Raw genomic sequence first — 19,168 nt, 5'->3', positions numbered from 1 at the left:
GAAAAATCAAGAAGCAATACGCAATCCATCAAACAAGAACACTCAACCAGATCAACCCAGAAAGAGCATCAATCTTAAACCCAAACTCACAAATTCTTCCAAACAAAGAGCCACAATATACAGCAGTTGTCATACCCAAAAAGAATGCCAATTACAGAATTATCCATACCCAGAAGCTCATTAAAAATCAGCAAATAACAAAATCATTAGTAAGGAACAAATAGCAGCAATCCACACAAAAGTCGCAAAAGCAAGAAGGTGGCAGTAAAAGGGATTTTTCTGAAAGTTTCATTTGAAATTTCTTGGAAGCTTCTATGTTCTCTTCTAGGGTTCGGGCAAAGCAGCGAAAATGAGGAACTGCGTCATTGGTGAAGGAGGAAGGTTAGCTGGCGAACGAAGGTGTTTTGGGCAGTGGATATTGCAAGATTATTTTTATAGATTTGAGTTTATGGGGACGTTTTCTCATAAATCTAATTCGTCAAAGAGGGAGCAGAGGTTGGGAGGAATCCAAAAGGTTCTTTTGGGCTTTGGGTGCTGGCGAGATCGACGGTCGAAAACAACGAATAGTGGCGTGGCTGGGCATTGGTTCTTGGCTGAAGTTTGAACAGAGGAAGAAAGAGAATGAAACAAGTCTTATTTTGGCGAGAGGAAAATTTTTCTATAACCCGCGTACGACCCTGGACCCGACTTTCGCGACCCGATTTGTTTCTATTAATCAGTTTTTATTTCTTTTATGCATATATTTTTTTTATTTGATTTATTAATTTATTTTTGTATATACGTTTTAATTAGTTTAATTGGCGAAAATTAAAGATTCATGGGTCTAATTCATTTGCATGATTTTAGGATACTTAATTGCATGTTTTTACATGAATAATATATATAAATATTTGCATCTTTTTATGAATTTAATTTATTTACATGATATTTTTGTATGAATAATTATAATACATATTTTCATGATATTTTGTATAGGTCTAATTTATCTGCTTGATTATTTATTAATTACATGATTATTAATATATTTATATGATTATTAATATTATTTCATGACTATTATATTATTGTATAATTTGTTATTTATTAAATATTTGCATGATATTTTTGTATGGTCATTTTTGCATGGTTTACTATGAAATTTTTGGTATGATTATATGTTGATTTTTATTTTTAATTTTTGCATGATATAAAATCATCTTGGATTAAGGTTTAAGTAAGATAACATATAATTAATTTAGTACCAATTTTAGATATAATAGAGTAATAAAACCTTTCCTACATATAACTGATTCTCAAATTTAATTTTATTAATATATATCAAATTTATTATTTTTAAGAATCTTTAATTTATACTTAGGATAATCTTAAAAAATATAGATTCATATAGGTGATCAATCATACTTAAATAAAAAAAGATTGGTGATGATTCCATAATTTTATATCTAATGGGTAAGTTCTCGAATTTAAACGTTTTTGCACAAACAAGAACTAAACAAGGAAATATAAAATGAAATTGAAAATTCAAAATAAAATTTAAATTTAAGGCATCTTAAATCCTAGATCTATAACTTTAATGAAAGAATGAACTGAAAATGAACTAAATGCATCTAGAATAGTAAGTGAACTTTAAAATGAACAAAAAAATCAATTAAAAAAAAAACAAAAACAAGCTCCATGAACTCAATTAAGTTTCAACATCTAAAATAGAAAAAATAGAGAAGTGAACATTTAAACTAGCCAAACAATACAAAAAACCATGAATTAAATTGCAAGAAAATGTAAATCTACAACTAGATATATGAAACAACTAGTGAGAATAAAGAAAAAGCAATGGACCGATTCATAGCAAGGAGAAGAAGCCATTACTGGTGCTATTACCTCTTCTGCTAACAACAACCAAATCGTAACTTGTAGGATTTTTAGAAAAAAAAATGTAGATTAAATCTAATGCTAAAATTTTACAGAATTAAAGAATTATGAATGAAGATTATGCATTAAAAACTCAACTTAAAATAGAAAAAAACTCAATAATCAAATAAGAAAGTCAAAACAATACTTGAAAAGAAAACTACCAAACAGATTTGAGAATTCAATGGAAATTGAAAGAAATTGAATAGAAAAGAAAACGATATTGTAAATTGCATTAAAAAGACTAAAAATATGCAGCAAATTTAAAGTGTTTGAAAGAAAATTTGCAAGAAAAATAATGTTTGACAACTAAGAAAGTGAAAGAAAATACAAAATGTAAATATACTCTACACTACTCCTAATCCTAATCTAAATGCAAGAAAATAAATCTAATCTATTTTCTAACCTTCTCTAAATGGTAGCAAGAGGGAGTATTTTTAGGCAAATAGGAATGTGTTTGGGCCAATGGGAGAGCTCTATTTTGCCAAGTCAACCTCCAAATCAGCAAGTGTGCAGAGTAACTTTCCCTTCTCTTTGAGCAACAATTGGTTTTTTCCCCTTTTTGGAGGGCTTTGAGCTTTAATTTAATGATCCAAATGCTTCATTAAGTACCTAATATAAAGTCCTAAAAATGCCAATTCAGCCACTTTTTTCCTCAACTCTTGGAATGCTCAAATTTTGTTCACATTTGAAATGTAAAACTATCCACAACGTGTTAATCTATGCATGGTTTCTTTTCAAATAAAAAAAATCCATAATAGCAAACTATTTTTGCTACCCTTTCCTCTTCAAAATTGAATTAGAATTTGCATGCTTCTTGAGCTCTAATTTTAACCAATGATAGCCCTTAAAAATGCCAACTCAACAACAATTTGTTAGACAAAATTCCAACTCCAAAATAGCTTAGACAGTCCATGTAGCATCTACATATCTTCCTAGTAATTAAATTTTTCCTTTGTTTTCAAGAGCTTTGACTTGGCTTATTTGATTCCCTTGGCTAGCTAGTTATGGCTCCAAGATAGCTTCTAGACTTGCCATTTTCAAACTCACTTCATGGCTCATTATGCCATGCGAATTCAACTCCCAAACAGCTTGCTATTTGTTATTTTTTCTATTAAACCCTTAGCCAAAAGAAGTAAATTTACAGTTTGGTCAATTAAAACATGATTTAAATTCTTCATGGCACACTTCAATGCAAATTAATTCATCTAAAACTCAGCTTAAGTTGTTTTTAATCTTTGGCTATTCAATCTTCTAGCACTAGGTTTGACCATTTAGTTCAATTTGCTACTAATTTGATCCAAATTGCCTCTAAATCTTCTAATTCCATTCCTTTTCTTTGAAATTATAACATTATTTACACATGAGAAATTTCACTAATTAGAAGTATAACTACATGAATTTACTTAGAAACTAAGCAAAAATATCCCATAAAGGACTATAATAATTCTATAAGATCATAAAATTATAAGACCCCAAACTTAGCCTTTTGCTTGTCCTCAAGTAAAACAAGATTATGCAAAAATCACTACTAATTCCAATGATCAATTCAACACAAAATTCCTCATAGATTGCACAACAAATATAACCAAAGAAAAATCATAAACAATGGCTAATCTACAAAAATCATCCTAGAATAAGCTTTTTTTTTTTTCTAATTAGAGTTCCATTACAAGTCATATTTCACTCATATACATAGGAATCTAATGATGCTTATGCAAAACATGAAATTTTACAACAAAACATCAATAAAAAATGACTAAGTTTCATATGCATGCTTATCTAATCTCTCTAGTAATGTAGAAGATACAAAACCAAGGACCATTTAAGACTTTAATAAGCTTGTAATGTAAGGCTAGAGTAAAAGTATGATAAACGTCATTTAGTCTCAATTTAACCTAACTATGCATTACTTTTGTTTAAGGTCATTCAAAGTGAGCTTTTAAAGGAAAAGTCAAGCTTGTTTCAAGAAGGGATAATACCCTATTTGACCCTTAAACTATTACACTTTTTTTAATTTGGTACCTAACTAAAAAAATTCTAATCAAGTACCTAAACTTCATTTCTGTATATTAAGTTGCCCTAACCCTTTCATGTCGTTAAAATAAAGCTGATGTAATATTTAAATGCTGATGTGGATAACACATGGCTGCTATGTGGTCTGAGATGTGATTGTCATGTGTCATTTTTAATTAAAAAAATAAAAAAGTTTTAAAAATAGAATTTCTAAGTTTTTTTTTTTAAAATGATATGTGGTAGTCACATCATTGCCATATGGCAACCACTTGCGATCCTAGTTAGCATTTAATTGCCACATCACCATTATTCTAATGGTGTTAAAGGTTGAGATTGTAGACACCTATCTGTGTCTAGGGTCAATTTATGTCAATTTTTTATGTGTATTAGTACTTTTATTATTATTGTTGTTATTAGTATTATTATTTTTTTTATTACTAGCATTATATTATTATAGTATAGTATATTCTATTATATTATATTATACTATATTATTATTATATTATATTATATTATTATTATTATCATCATCATCATCATCATTACTACTACTAATTTATTTCTTTTCTTTTTTTCTTCATAATCTGCGATTGAATTAGGAATTAAATCTACCGAAATCAAGATTTCAATTTTGCATGAAACCAGGAATCAAATCAGTCAAACTTGCCATAGGACTAATTTACATTTGACAAAATTCAATCCTAAGATTCAAGCCTTGATTGGTTTTGTTTGAACCCTAAAATTTCTACTATGGATGGCTATAAATTAAACAGAGGATTAGAGGAACAGGGCAGTGGATTTTTGGAGGAAAAACTTTGTGTTTAAAATCCTGGAAAAAGTTTATGGGTTGGTTTTTTGAGATTTTAGTTTTGAAGTTTCTAGATTTGAAGTTCTGGTGATCGAGAAGGGTCTGGATTTCTAGTTTTTGGTCTGGAGTATTGGGATTGAGATTTCAGGATTCTAAGCTCAAGGTTGAATTTCTAGAAAATTTTTAGAGAATTTGGAAAAATCTAGAAAATAGGGTTTTTGGGGTTGAATGTTTGAATTTTTTGGTGAGTTTTTCATTGGAGTTTGAATTTTTCGACCAAATTTTGACAACTTTTTCTAGAAACTGGCAAGTTGCTTAGTTCTGGTTGAATGTTCTTAGGTTTTTAAAGAGAAGACAGAGAAATTTTGGGCTAGAGAGATAGGGCGAAAAGATTCTGAGAAAAGTCTAAAGGGTGTGACTTTTGTACTGTGCCAAAACGACATCATTCAAAAGGTCTCAGATCCACGCATTAACCAGTTAACCCATGCATAACTCACGTGTCCAACCCAACCCGATCACAGGTTTTCCTTTTTCTATTTTTTTTATTTTTTTATTTTTATTTTTACCATTTTCACTATTTTTAAGTTTTTTATTATTTATTATTTTCTTTTTTTATTATTTTATTCTACTAATTTTTTTTAATTGAGCATTTTATCATTCATTAAATTTTTTTTTTATTTTTGGAAAATAGTCTAAAGAAAAATAAAAAATATATAAAATTTTCGCTTTTCAAATAAATTTATGAATCTTACCAAACTATTGGAGAATTTTTCAACAATTTAAATTTTGTAGAATCTACCAAACTATTAGAGAATTTCATAAATTGATTTCAAAAGGAAAAATAATTTTTATCCTACCAAATTATTGGAGGATTGCATCTTAAGTTAAATCTTACCAAACTATTGAAAGATTTAATGAATTTTTTCAAAAATAAAATTTTATAAATATTTTACGATACAATCTCAACAAACTATTGAGGGATCTACATCAAAGTACATCATACCAAACTATTGGAAGACTTTACTAATTATTTTCATGAATAAAATCATTAATAAATCTGATGACAGCCTTTTTCAAGGTAGGACACTAGTCTTCATAAATACTTCTGAGGTGAGAGAATTATCTTAAATTGCTACCAAATGATTTGAGTAATTTTATGATAATTTTCAATATTAAATATTTTGGTAAATTATAAACATATTTAAGGCTTGGATATTTTGAAATCAAACTGGTATCATCCTTTGGATGGGTGCTATGGGGGTGCTATAACCTTTCTCACATGTAACCGTACTCCCAAACCTAAATCTGGTTTCGTATATCAAAATTTACTATTTAAAATACCTAAGTCAATCTTAAGACTTCTCTTTAATTGGGATAAATTGATTTGGTGGCCAATCATACCTAAACCAAAAAGATTGGTGGCGACTCCCTAAAATCTATGTCTAGCGATAGGTCCATAGATCTATACATTAGGACAATTTGGCAACTCTACTAGAAAATCAAAAGTTAGGCCAGTAAATGATTTTTTATTATCTAAGCCTTGCTTAATAAACTTGAGATTTTTTATTTTTTATTTTTTATTTTTCTTTCCTCTTTCTTTCTTTTCATTGCTTATATTTTGTGTAGTCATTCATTTATTTATTTCATATATCTGTCATTCATTTGCATGTGCATAACATAAGCTTTACACCCGAGCTCTGTCCCTTAGGAGGAAGTCAAGTACCTATACCTTTATGAGATTTCAAGTCTTCGTTTAGGCTAACGAAACATTTTCACTCAAATTGAACCCTTTTCATTTGTAACCTATAATAGGTAAGGATTGAGGTGCTTTACTAGTCTATGATAGACAATGATGTAAGGAACAATTTGAGAGCCTTTTAGAACTAATCCAAGCCACATATAATTAACCTTAAAAGCCTAACCTATAAATAGAGCCGTATCATTCCACCCTCTGTAGTTAATCTAAAATCTAAAGTCATGCTATTATTTTACTTGCTTTTATAGTGTTTATTCTTTATTTTATATTGAGATGACTAATTGATTTTCTTGTCTTTTTTTTTTCTTTTCCTCTTATGCATATTCATAAACATACATATAGATTGCATATTATTCCTGCTCTAAAAGTATTTTCAACAAAAGTCTTCATGGAACCTATAAAATGTCAAGTTTGCACCTCGTCTATAATTTTCAAATGTGATTCACCTATAGATGTAAAAATCGAGTAAAAAAAAAAAAAAACAACGAGAAGAAGAAAATGTTTTACCACCTAGTTATGTCTCTACTTTACCAATGGAAGTTAGTTTGCTCCTTAAATAAAATGATTCTAAAGGCCCATTAGATATATGGAATAATATGGTTCCTTCAGGATTTTTTTAGAAGTTTGGGCATATTGCACATCTCTTGTCAGTGAAGGTTGAAAACTCACTCATTAAAGTTATGGTACAATTTTTGGATCCTTCTTATCCTTGTTTCATCTTTAATGAAGTCGATTTGGTACCAATAATAGAAGAGTGCTCAACTTTGGTAGGCATGCATCTTCAGTATCTAAACAGAGTGTATGTGAAAAAGTAAAAATTAAGGTACCACAAAAAGTTGACTCATATTTTAAGGATAAAAAGGAGCTTGTAGATTCACGATCCAATAAAAGGGACAACATAAGAGTATTCTATGAGAATTCTTTGAGATTTCATTGTCAAACATCCTGATGATGATTAGGGAATGAAGGTGTTTGATTTGGCAATATATGGGGTGGTCATTTTCCCTAAAGTCTTAGGCCACATTGAGATAGAGGTGGTCGATTTATTTGAACAGATTGAAAAGAGATGCAATCATACACTAGCAATATTGGTAGAAACCATTAGATCACTGAATTTTTTAGACAAAATGATAAGGCTCATTTTTTGGGTTGCATACCAAATATGTCTATAGATGAAGAGTCATTTCGAATGCCAAAAGTATGCTTTCTCCAAACTCTATTTTCACAGTCAAAATCCAGTTAAAGAATTTTGTGAGAGTGAATGGCCAAAAGCAAAGACTCAAAACGAATAAGAATGTCTCCTATAGAAGCTCATAGTTTGTCAGGTAAAATGGCTAGCTCCATGGATGAACTAGGAACTTATATTGTATCAATGTGAAAATGAGATAGGGGTTCCACTTTTAGGCTTATGAGGGTCAACAGGTTATGCACCATTGATGGTAAGAAGATAGTATGGTGCAAAACAATTCATTCATATAAGCTTGACTAATTTAACCTTTTATATGGGGAGCCTAGAACTTTTCAAAAATTTGATGGCATAATCAAGGCCTAGAAGAAGCCTAAGAGGGTGAACCTTGGATCATTTACTGATAAAGTCACTTAGGGATTTGTTATTTGGATAGCCAAAAGGAGAAAAGAAGTTGCACCCATGATCAAAGACTAGTGCCAATCAGTGAATCAAGAATTGGATAATGTGCCCTTAGAGTCAGAACTTACAAGGAAAAAACATAAAGTTGAGAAAGAGTAATTAAAACAAGAGATTCTAAAACTTCAAGAAAAAAAGGAACAATGGAAAGATAAAGGAAAAAAATTAGAAATTCAAGTCCACAAAATTTCCAAGGAATGCAACAAAACTCAAAAGGTTACCAAAGAATAAGATGATGCCCTTAAAGAGCTAATAGAGTTGTGATAAGAACACAAATGTTACGCATAAGGTGTAGACTAAAGAAATAAACAACACAGATTTGGGTTGTGAGAATAAAAAGTTGAAAAGAGAATGCTTCCAAATGGAAGATGATTATGTCAGAACTCAGCATAAAAATGAAATGCTTAAAGAATACATCCAGACGTTGAAACAGAAGTTGAATAAGTAAAGAAATCATATCATGGAACTCACAAAAAAGTATAAAAAATTATCTTATTAGGTATGGTTCGGCAAAAGCGAAGGGTTGGGAAGATAAAGGCACATAGAGTATTTTACAACCCAAATAGGCAAGGCAATGATTAAGATAGAAGAAATTGCAGAAGAGGTTGAGACATTAAGAGCTTTGGTCATGCTAGTAGAAGAGCATGTACAATGACTGTTGAACTTTATCAAAGAAGCTAGGGATCATTACAAACAAATTAAGTACTTTTACAAAGGAAAAATATTAGACTTGATGTAAAACAGGCTTCAGTGGAATAAATGAAAGTTCACTTTTATTGAAATCTTTAAAATGGCAAATATTTTTTTCTTTTTTTTTTTATCCATTACATTACATTCATTCATCATGTCATATCATAATCACTAATTTTGAATTGTGGTACTGAGGTGCAAGAATAGCTCAACATTCGTATAACACATGGGCTATAGCCAGGAAGATGAAGCAAGATAATGCAAACCATTTTGAAAGGTTGGAAAAAGCTCATAAGGTAATTGAGGGAAAATTAAGCAAGATCTTTAAAGCTATGGAAAAAATAAACAAAGAAAAAATGGTGGAAGAAGATATCTTGCATAAAGTCACTGAGTCATTATATCTTCTAGGTTTTGGTCCGTATCAAACCTAAGCCATTCCAAGCTTTCAGCCATAACAAATTAAGTTCCCAAGTTATAGTTACCTAGGAATGCTCTATGTACCCAATCAAGTAAATGTTTAGAGTTATACTAATCTTTTCTTTGCTGAAAAGGCAATCAAGCCAATCCAAATCCCTAATCTGGATGAGACAAAAGAAAAAATGAAGTTACAGACGGTTGTATCCTTAAAAGACTCTAAAACTAATAAAATAAAAAGCATGATTAAAGAAAGATTGTGGGCTATAAAATCCACTAACGCCTACAGATATATGGATGCATGAGGCTTTGTTTAGTGCCAGATGTGATAATAGCCCTAAAATTCAAAATGCTAGAGTTTAAAAAGTACAATAGTACTAAATGTCCCATTACACATGTCACAATGGATTGTCGTAAGATGGTAGCACATGCCAATAATGAGAAACTACTCATGCATGTGATTCAGGATAGCTTAACCGAGTTTGCTGCAAGGTGGTATATTCAGTTAGACAAGACTTGCATAAGATCATAGAAGGATTTGACTCAATCTTTCATTAACCAATATTGCTACATCATAGATATAGCTTCTGATCGTCTTTCACTGTAAGGTATGGAAAAAAAAGTATCTAAGTCCTTCAAGAAGAATGTTCAAAGATAACGAGATGTCATCGCTCAAGTTTAACCTTCATTAATAGAGAAAAAAATAATAGTACTATTTATAAGCACTCTAAAGTCATCATATTATGAGAAGATGATAGGGAATGTAATTTAAAAACTTTTTTGATATCATGATTTTGGGTTAAATCATTGAAAATGTAATAAAAAATGGTAAACTAAAAAGGGGAGAATCCTTTGTTTCCAAAAGGATGCCTAAGAAAAATGACAGTAAAACTCAAGTTGTGAGTTTTGAATGGTAGCAATTTAATAACTATCCTCAGTCGATCTATCCCATATATCATCCTACTATAAGTTATGCTTTTGTTTCACCCTACCAATCAACTACACAGCTTCTTGTCCATCCACATCTAGGCTCTTTGTTCATCTAACTACCTTGACAAGTGGTGTGCGAGAATTACGGACTCGGGAAAAACTTATATTTGATCCTATTCCCATAAGCTATACAAAACTTTACCAAGAGCTTTATAAAAATCACTTAATTGTTCCCATCCCTACAAAATGGCTTAAACTTCCTTATCCCAAATGGTATAATTTCACTGTCCATTGTGATTACCATTATGGGGTGGCTAGCCATTCTATGGAGAATTACACTTCTTTGAAGCATAGGGTGTAAAATCTAATTAAAGAAGGACTGATAAGTTTTGATACCAGTGGAAACATAGCACCCAATGTCAATGAGAACCCCTTACCTAATCATGCAGTTAATACCTTGAATAAGGACAAAAGGCATATGGAAAAAAAAAGTAAAGGAGATCAAAATGTCATTTGGTTAGTTGTATAAGGCTCTATACAAGGTTGGGATGATAAACTAGTGGTCTCATGTACTTTTTGTGAAAAATGTGTCCTAAATTAAATATACAAGTATCACAGCGGAGCCTTGGGACACTTTATTAAAACATACAAATAATTTCATGATGAGGTATAAAAATTAATGGATTCTTACTATATAGAGTTATATGAAAAGGCAAAAACCTTAAAAAATACTAAAGTGGCTATGATAGATAAATGGATGCCAAAGTCGATCACCATCCATTGTAATAAGAAGCCAAAATCAATTAGGGATAAGTTTATTCCCAAGCCAGTTATTTTCAAAGTCCCAAGTCCATTCCCCTACAAGGACGAGAAAGCTGTACCATGGAAATATGGTTATGAAATGACAGTCCAAGGTTAAGAAAAAATTATGCCAAAATCTAAGACTTCCAATATAATAGGTGTAAATGGCATAATCAGAAGTAAAATATGTTACACTCCAAAAACCTTAGAGAAAGCAAAAAAGGTGATGGAAAAATAAACTAAGCTAGAATTGATTCTAGAGAAAGACTTCCAAAGCCTGTGTCAAGTTTTTAAAGTTGGTGAAGCATAGTGAATATTCTATGGTGGAACAATTGAACAAGATGCTAGCCAGAATCTTTTTGTTGCCATTACTACTTAATTCAGAACCACGTCACAATGCCTTACTGAAGATGTTGATACAGACCTATGTGGCACACGTGTCTGTGGAATATGTGAACTACTTAATAGGGAATTTAGTAGTACCACATTTTATATATCCTTAAGTGATGATGAGATTCCATTTGAGGGTAAAAAAAGTACCAAGGCTTTACATATCACTGTTAAATGCAAAAACTATATAATAGCTAAAGTCCTTATTGATAATGGTTTGGCTATTAATGTCATGCCCATGTCTACTCTAACTAGATTGCCCTTTGATATGTCTCACATTTAAAGCAGCTATATGGTGGTTCAACCATTTGATGGGACTAGTTGAAAAGTGTTAAGAGATATTGACATACCTATACAAATTGGGCCATGTACTTTCAATATAAAGTTCCAAGTCATGAATATATCTCCATCTTATAGCTGTTTATTGGGAAGACCATGGATTCACATAGCAGGTGCTATTCCTTTCTCATTACATCAAAAGATCATATTTAATGTAGAAGGTCAATTGGTGATTATGGTCGAGAAAAAAGATTTGCTGAAAACTAAACCTATAAATGCCCCATATGTAGAAGCTACACAAAAGTCATTGGAATGCTTTTATCGATCTTTCGAACCTGTCAATGCAATAAGAAAAGGACTTAATGTGCACCAACCAAAATTTAGCAAAATTGTGATCAATCGGATAATTAATAAGGGTTGGAATTTTGGAATTTGTTTAGGTAAAAGCCTACAATGAATAAAAGAACCACCAATGATTGAAGACAATAGCAGAGGATTGGGTTTGGGTTATAAAATGGAAAAAAAGTGAGACAACAGGAGGAGGGCAAGGAATAAGCCGATGTTTATTCCCTATTTGAACAAAACATTTATTTTTAGAGGATACATGTACCTAGAAATTGTGAAAAATGCCAAAATAGAACCAAGGTGGGAAAAAGCTTTTGTTAAATTGTCCATTCATATGGTAGGTAAGGATAGCCAAAAAGAAGAAGTGTTTATTTACTTATGCCCACTAGACTATGAATTAAAGAATTAGAGTATCATCCAGATACCTATTATCTCTTATTTTCTTTCAATGTAATTACAGTTCCTATTTGCTTATGCCCAAAAGCATTGAGATGATCTCTTATGCTTGGGCCTTTAATTTTTCACTATCTCAATAAAAGATAGAGGCATGCATTTTATCTATTTCTTTTATTCAATCTACTTTTCCATCAAAGCATCTTGCCAATATTTTCTATTTCATTTAATTTCAGGTCCCTAAATGAATGTGAAGATAATTATGATAATGATTAAGGATTTAATTTTAAAAAGTCAATTAATACTGATGAACTTGACACTGAAGAGGATTTTGAATAATACACTTTGCCTCTAGACTTCATGAGATTAATTGAGTAGAAGAATAAATTTATTGAGTCCCATCTAGAAGTTACTGAAATGGTTAATTTAGGTGATGCCAAGAATAAAAAAGAAGTCAAGGTCGGTACTTCACTCTCAACAATTGATAGAAAATGATTAAAGAATCTACTTTAAGAATTTATAGATGTGTTTGCTTGGTCCTATCAAGATATACTTGGGCTCAGCACTGAAATAATAGAACATAGGCTACCCTTAAAGCCAGAATTAAGCCAGTCCAACAAAAGTTGAGAAGAATGAAACTGAAAATACTGCTAAAGATTAAAAAACAGATAAAAAAATTGTTTCATGCAAGCTTTTTGCATGTGGCAAAATACCTCGAATGGGTGACCAATATAGTACTTGTCCTCAAGAAAGATAAAAAAGTATGAATGTTCGTGGATTATCGTAATTTGAACAAGGGTAGCCCAAAAGATCATTTTTCTTACCTTATATTGATACATTGTGGACAATATAACCCGACATGCAGTGTTCTCTTTTATGGATGGATTCTCTGCCTATGATCAAATAAAGATGGCTCAAGATGGCATGAAAAAGACCACCTTCGTAACTATGTGAGGAACTTTTTGTTATAAGGTTATGCCTTTTAGATTAAAAAATGTTGGGGCAACCTATCAAAGAGCTATGGTGACACTCTTCCACAATATTATACACAAAGAGATTAAGGTGTATGCGGATGATATGATCACAAAATCTTGAAAGGGAGAGGACCTCAAAAAATTGTTTGAGAGGCTAAAAAAATTTTAGCTCATGTTGAATTTATACAAATGTATATTTAAAGTTAAGTCAGGGAAACTATTGGGTGTTGTAGTCAACGAAAAGCGAATAGAAGTTGACCTAGACAAAATTCAGGCAATTCAAAATTTATCCTTGCCAAGTACACCAAAAGAGGTTCGAGGTTTCTTAGGCAAATTAAATTACATCTCTTGATTCATATCCTAACTTACTTTTAAATGCGATCTCATCTTTAAATTTCTTCAAAAGAATAATCCTAATGAATGGAATGAGAAATGTCAAGAGGCTTTTGATAAGGTTAAGCAGTACTTGTCAAATCCTTCAATCTTAGTACCACTTGTTTCAAAAAGGCCATTAGTTTTATACGTAGTGGTGCATGAAAACTCGATAGGATGTGTGCTGGGATAATAGGATGAATCTAGCAAAAAAGAAAGAGTTATTTACTACCTGAGTAAAAAGTTTATAGAGTATGAGTCTAAGTATTCATTAAGATGTGTTGTACTTTGACTTAGACAGCTAAAAGACTCAGGCAATATATGCTCTACCATACAACTTGACTCATAGCTAAATTGGACCTAATTAAGTACATCTTCGAGAAGCCATCATTATTAGAAAAACTCACAAGATTGCAAGTAATACTGTCAGAATATGACATGGTGTATATGAGCTAAAAGCTGATTAAAAAAAGTGCCATCGTCGAATTTCTCACAGACCAAGCCACTGAAAATTATAAACCCATGAAACTTGACTTTTCAGATGAAGACTTAATAGCTATCTTAGGACCAGAAGATAAGGGTGATGATGAAAAGTCATGGAGAATATATTTTGATGAGGCTGCTAATGCCATAGGGCATGGGATTAGAACAATTTTAATATCTTTAAAAGGACACTACTACATCGTTATAGCAAGATTAAACTTTAATTACATTAATAATATGGCTGAGTATGAGGCTATGCTATGGGATTGCATGCTGATTTAGACAGAAAAATTAAAGCACTAAAGGTGTTTAGGGATTCAACCTTGGTTATCTATCACTTGAAAAGAGAATGAAAAATGAGGGACTCAAAACTCATCTTTTACCATAAATTCATCTTAAAGTTGTGTAAGCAATTTAAGATTGTCTAGTTTGAACATTTACTTCATGAAGAAAATCATATCATAGATGCCCTAGCCACCTTAGCTATAATAGTATGAATTAGTAATACTACTAAAATTTAGCCTATCAAGTTTGATGTCAGAGATTTACAGGTGCATTGTGCTAGCCTAGAGGAGAAAAGAGATGAAAATCTCTGGTATTATGACATTTTACGATATCTAAGATATCAGCAGTACTCAAAGCAAACAACAAAGAATGATAAGAGAGTCTTCAGGAGATTAGCTATGGGATTCTTCCTAGATGGGGAGATTTTGTATAAAAAAAGCAAAGATCAAGTATTATTGCATTGTGTAGGTGCTTTTAAAGCCAATAAGATCCTTAGAAAAGTTCATGATGGCATATATAGAGCACATGTAAATGGACATATGATGACAAGATAAATTATGAGAATCGAATATTACTGATTGACAATGGAGAGAGATTGTATCAATTATGCCCAAAATTGTCACAAATGTTAGATTTATGTCGACAAGATTCATGCTCTGCCCACAATTTTACTTGTTATGGCACCACTTTGGCCATTTTTTATATAGGGTATGGATGTCATCGATCCCATCCCTCTAAAAGCATTAAACAAAAATAGATTCATTTTTGTGATGATTGATTACTTCACTAAATAGGTCAAAGTAGCTTCCTTTACAAATGTAACTTGATTAGTAGTTTGCAAGTTCATTATGAGAGAAATAATCTGCAGATACAAATTCCCAAAAAAGATCATCTAAGATAATGCAAAGAATTTAAACAATAAGATGATGTAAGAAGTATATGTTCAGTTCAAGATTAAGTACCATAATTCAACTCTATATCACCCAAAGATGAATGGGGCAGTACAAGCTACAAAAAAGAATGTTAAAAGAATTTTGGAAAAGATGACTGAAACATATAAGGATTGGCATGAAAAACTACCTTTCGCTTTACATGCCTACCAGATGTCAGTATGCACTTCCATCGAGGTAACTCTATTTTTCTTGATTTACGAGATGGAAGTCGTATTGCCAGTGGAAGTAGAAATCCCTTCTCTTAGGGTCCTAAGGGAAATGGGATTAGAAAAAGCTGAATAGATCCAAGAGTACTATGAGCAATTAAAGTCATTAAGGAAAAGAGATTGGTAACACTCTATCATAGGCAATTATATCAAAAAAGAATAATGATAGCTCATAACAAAAAAATTTGACCTCGTTAATTTTGAGAAGAAAAGTTGGCATTAAAAAAATTCTTTCGAGTCAACATAATGATAGGAAGAAATGGACTCTAAATTGGGAATGACCATATATTGTGAAAAGAGCCTTTTCAGGATGAGCCTTAATTTTGTCAAAGATGGATGGAGATGACCTTCCTTATCCCATAAATTTTGACATTGTGAAGAAATACTTTACTTAAAAAAAAAGTTCAAGTTGAAAACAAGAAAGGATAACTTGAAAAAAAATGAGAGTTTAAGTTGAAAACCTAAAAGGGTGGCTTGAACTAAATGGGGTTTATCTGAGTTAAAAACCTACAAAGGGGTCTTGGATAAGAAGGGTATGGTATCACATGAAAAGTGCATTAAAGTCAGTAAATTTCAAAAAGCTTTGAAGTGTTGGGACATTATATGGTTGAGTTTTTTTAAAGAAATCTAAGATTTGTTGTCATGATTATCTGATTGTTTGTCTTGAGGCATTGCTATCCCAAATAGTCATCCCTATACACCTTTATTATGTTCTTTTACCATTATCTGCAATTTGCTTCTTCTCCAAATAAATTATATTCATTTCATTTTGTTTATGTTCCACTTTTAATATTTGCCTTTCCCTTTTTATGTTGTGCCATGAATAAAAGAAATGCATAATTTACCTCTCATATTTTGAAATTGAGATAATGATTAATAATTGAGTAATGTCATAAGAGATTGTGTATTACTTTAAGAGAATTGAAATGGTCGAGGGCCAAAGATGAAATCCTCAAAGTATGATAAAGTCATTGATTTTGCAAACTTCCCTTAGGATAAAAATAAGTACTTATCCTGAGTAACGAAGATTGATTTGTAATCTCCTTGTGAGAAATACACAAAAATAAGAATGTGAAAAAAAATTGTTGGAACTTTAGTACCACAATTGACATTTCATTTGCATCTTCGATAAGGCATGCACTTGCATCATTACATTATCATTTATCACTTGTTTTGATCTCAACTCAATCAAGATTATCTTTCTCACTTGTGGTTCAATCCTGGTCATCTGATCTCGACTTAATCTAGATCATTTTTTTAGATTTGTAGTTCAATTCCAGTCATTTTATCTCAGCTTTGTCTATATCATCTTTTGATCATGGTTCGATTACGGTCACCTAGCTTCGATCTCGACTCAGTCCAGGTCAACTTTCCAAACTAGTAGTTCTGTTCAGATCATTCAATCTCGACTCTATTTAGATCATCTTTTGACCATGGTTTGACTACGATTACCTAGCTTCGACCTCAACTCGATTCAAGTTAGCTTTTCAGACTTGCAGTTCAATCTCGATCGTCCAATCTTGACTCGATCCATATTATTTTTTTAAACTTGTGGTTCAATCTCAGTCGTTTGATCTCAGCTTAATCCAGATAATTTTCTTGACTTATGGTTCAATCCTAGTCATCTAATCTTGACTCGATTCAGATCATTTTTTCAGACTTATGGTTCAATCTAGGTCGTTTGATCTTAGCTCGATCCAGATCACCTTTCTAACTTGCAGCTCAGTCTCAATCAATTTTGATTATTGATTTTACTCTTGTTTTGGGCCAGAACACAGTGGATATCCAGATCTTTGCATTATCCCTGTTGAACAAGAATGTGCAAAAATGGATAGCTGTAGACACCTATTTATGTTCAGGGTTAATTGATGTCGATTTTTTATGTGTACTAATATTTTTATTATTATTGTTGTTTTAGTATTATTGTTTTTTTTATTACCGATATTATATTATTATATTATATTATACTATATTATTTATTATATTATATTATTATCATTATATTATTATTATTATTATTATTATTATTATTATTATTATTATTATTACTACTACTACTACTACTTTATTTCCTTGCCTTTTTTCTTCATAATCTATGATTGAATTAGGAATTAAATCTGCCAAAATCAGGATTTCAAATCTGCATGAAACTGGGAATCAAATTAGTCAAACTTGCCATAGGACTAATTTATGTTTCACAAAATCCAATCTCAAGATTCAAGCTTGGACTAGTTCTATTTGAACCTTAAAATTTCTCTTAAAGATGGCTATAAATTAAACAGAGGATCAGAGGAACAGGATAGTGGATTTTAAAAAGGAAAGATGTTTTTAAAATTCTGAAAAAAGTTTATGGCTTGGTTTTCTAGGACTTTAGTTTTGAAGTTTCTAGATTCGAAGTTTTGGTGATCAAGAGGGGTTTGGATTTTTGGTTTTTGGTTTAGAGTGTTGGGATTAAGATTTCAAGTTTCTGGGTTCAAAGTTGAATTTTTGGAAAATTTTTAAAGAATTTGAAAAAATCTGGAAAACTAGGTTTTGAGGTTGAATATTTGAATTTTTCAATGGAGTTTGAATTTTTCAACCAGATTTTGATAACTTTTTTTAAAAATCGACAAGTTGCCCAATTTTTGGTTGAATGTTCTTGGGTTTTTAAAGAGAAGACAGAGAAATTTTAGGCTAGAAAGAGAAGGCAGAAGGATTTTAAGAAAAGTCTGAAAGGTGTGGTTTCTATACTGTGCCCAAACGATGCTGTTCTAAGGGTCCCAGATCTACACATCAACCCGTTGACCCGCATATCACCGCGTGTCCAACCTGACCCAATCACAAGTTTTCCTTTTTCTATTTTATTTTTATTTTTTGATTTTTAGTTTTGCCATTTTCATTATTTTTAAGTTTTTTTTATTTATTATTTATTATTATTTTATTCTGCTAATTTATTTTTTTAATTGAGCATTTTATCATTTATTAAATATTTTTTTATTTTTAGAAAATAGTCTCAAGAAAAATTAAAAAAATATATAAAATTTTCTCTTTTCAAATAAACTTATGAATCCTACCAAACTATTGGAGAATTTTATAAATCAATTTCAAAAGGAAAAATAATTTTTATCCTACCAAATTATTAAAAGATTGCATCTTAAGTTAAATCTTACCAAACTATTGAAAGATTTAATGAATTTTTTCAAAAATAAAATTTTATAAATATTTTACAATACAATCTCATCAAATTATTGAGGGATCTGTATCAAAGTAAATCCTACTAAATTATTGGATGACTTTACTAATTATTTTTTAAAATAAAATACACTAATAAATCAATGACGAAGCCTTTTCAATGTGGGACATTAGTCTTCATGAATACTTATGAGGTGAAAGAATGATCTTAAATTGCTACCAAACTATTTGAGTAATTTTAGGATTAATTTTCAATATTAAATATTTTGGTAAATTATAAACATATTTAAAGCTTGGATAATTTGAAATCAAATTAGCATCATCCTTTGGATGGGCACAGTGGGGGTGC

This window comes from Durio zibethinus, chromosome 10 (assembly GCF_047325235.1).
Source record: "Durio zibethinus cultivar Kanyao isolate XHJ-2024 chromosome 10, ASM4732523v1, whole genome shotgun sequence".
Lineage (NCBI taxonomy): Eukaryota > Viridiplantae > Streptophyta > Magnoliopsida > Malvales > Malvaceae > Durio > Durio zibethinus.
Note: the sequence above shows the minus strand (reverse complement) of the source record.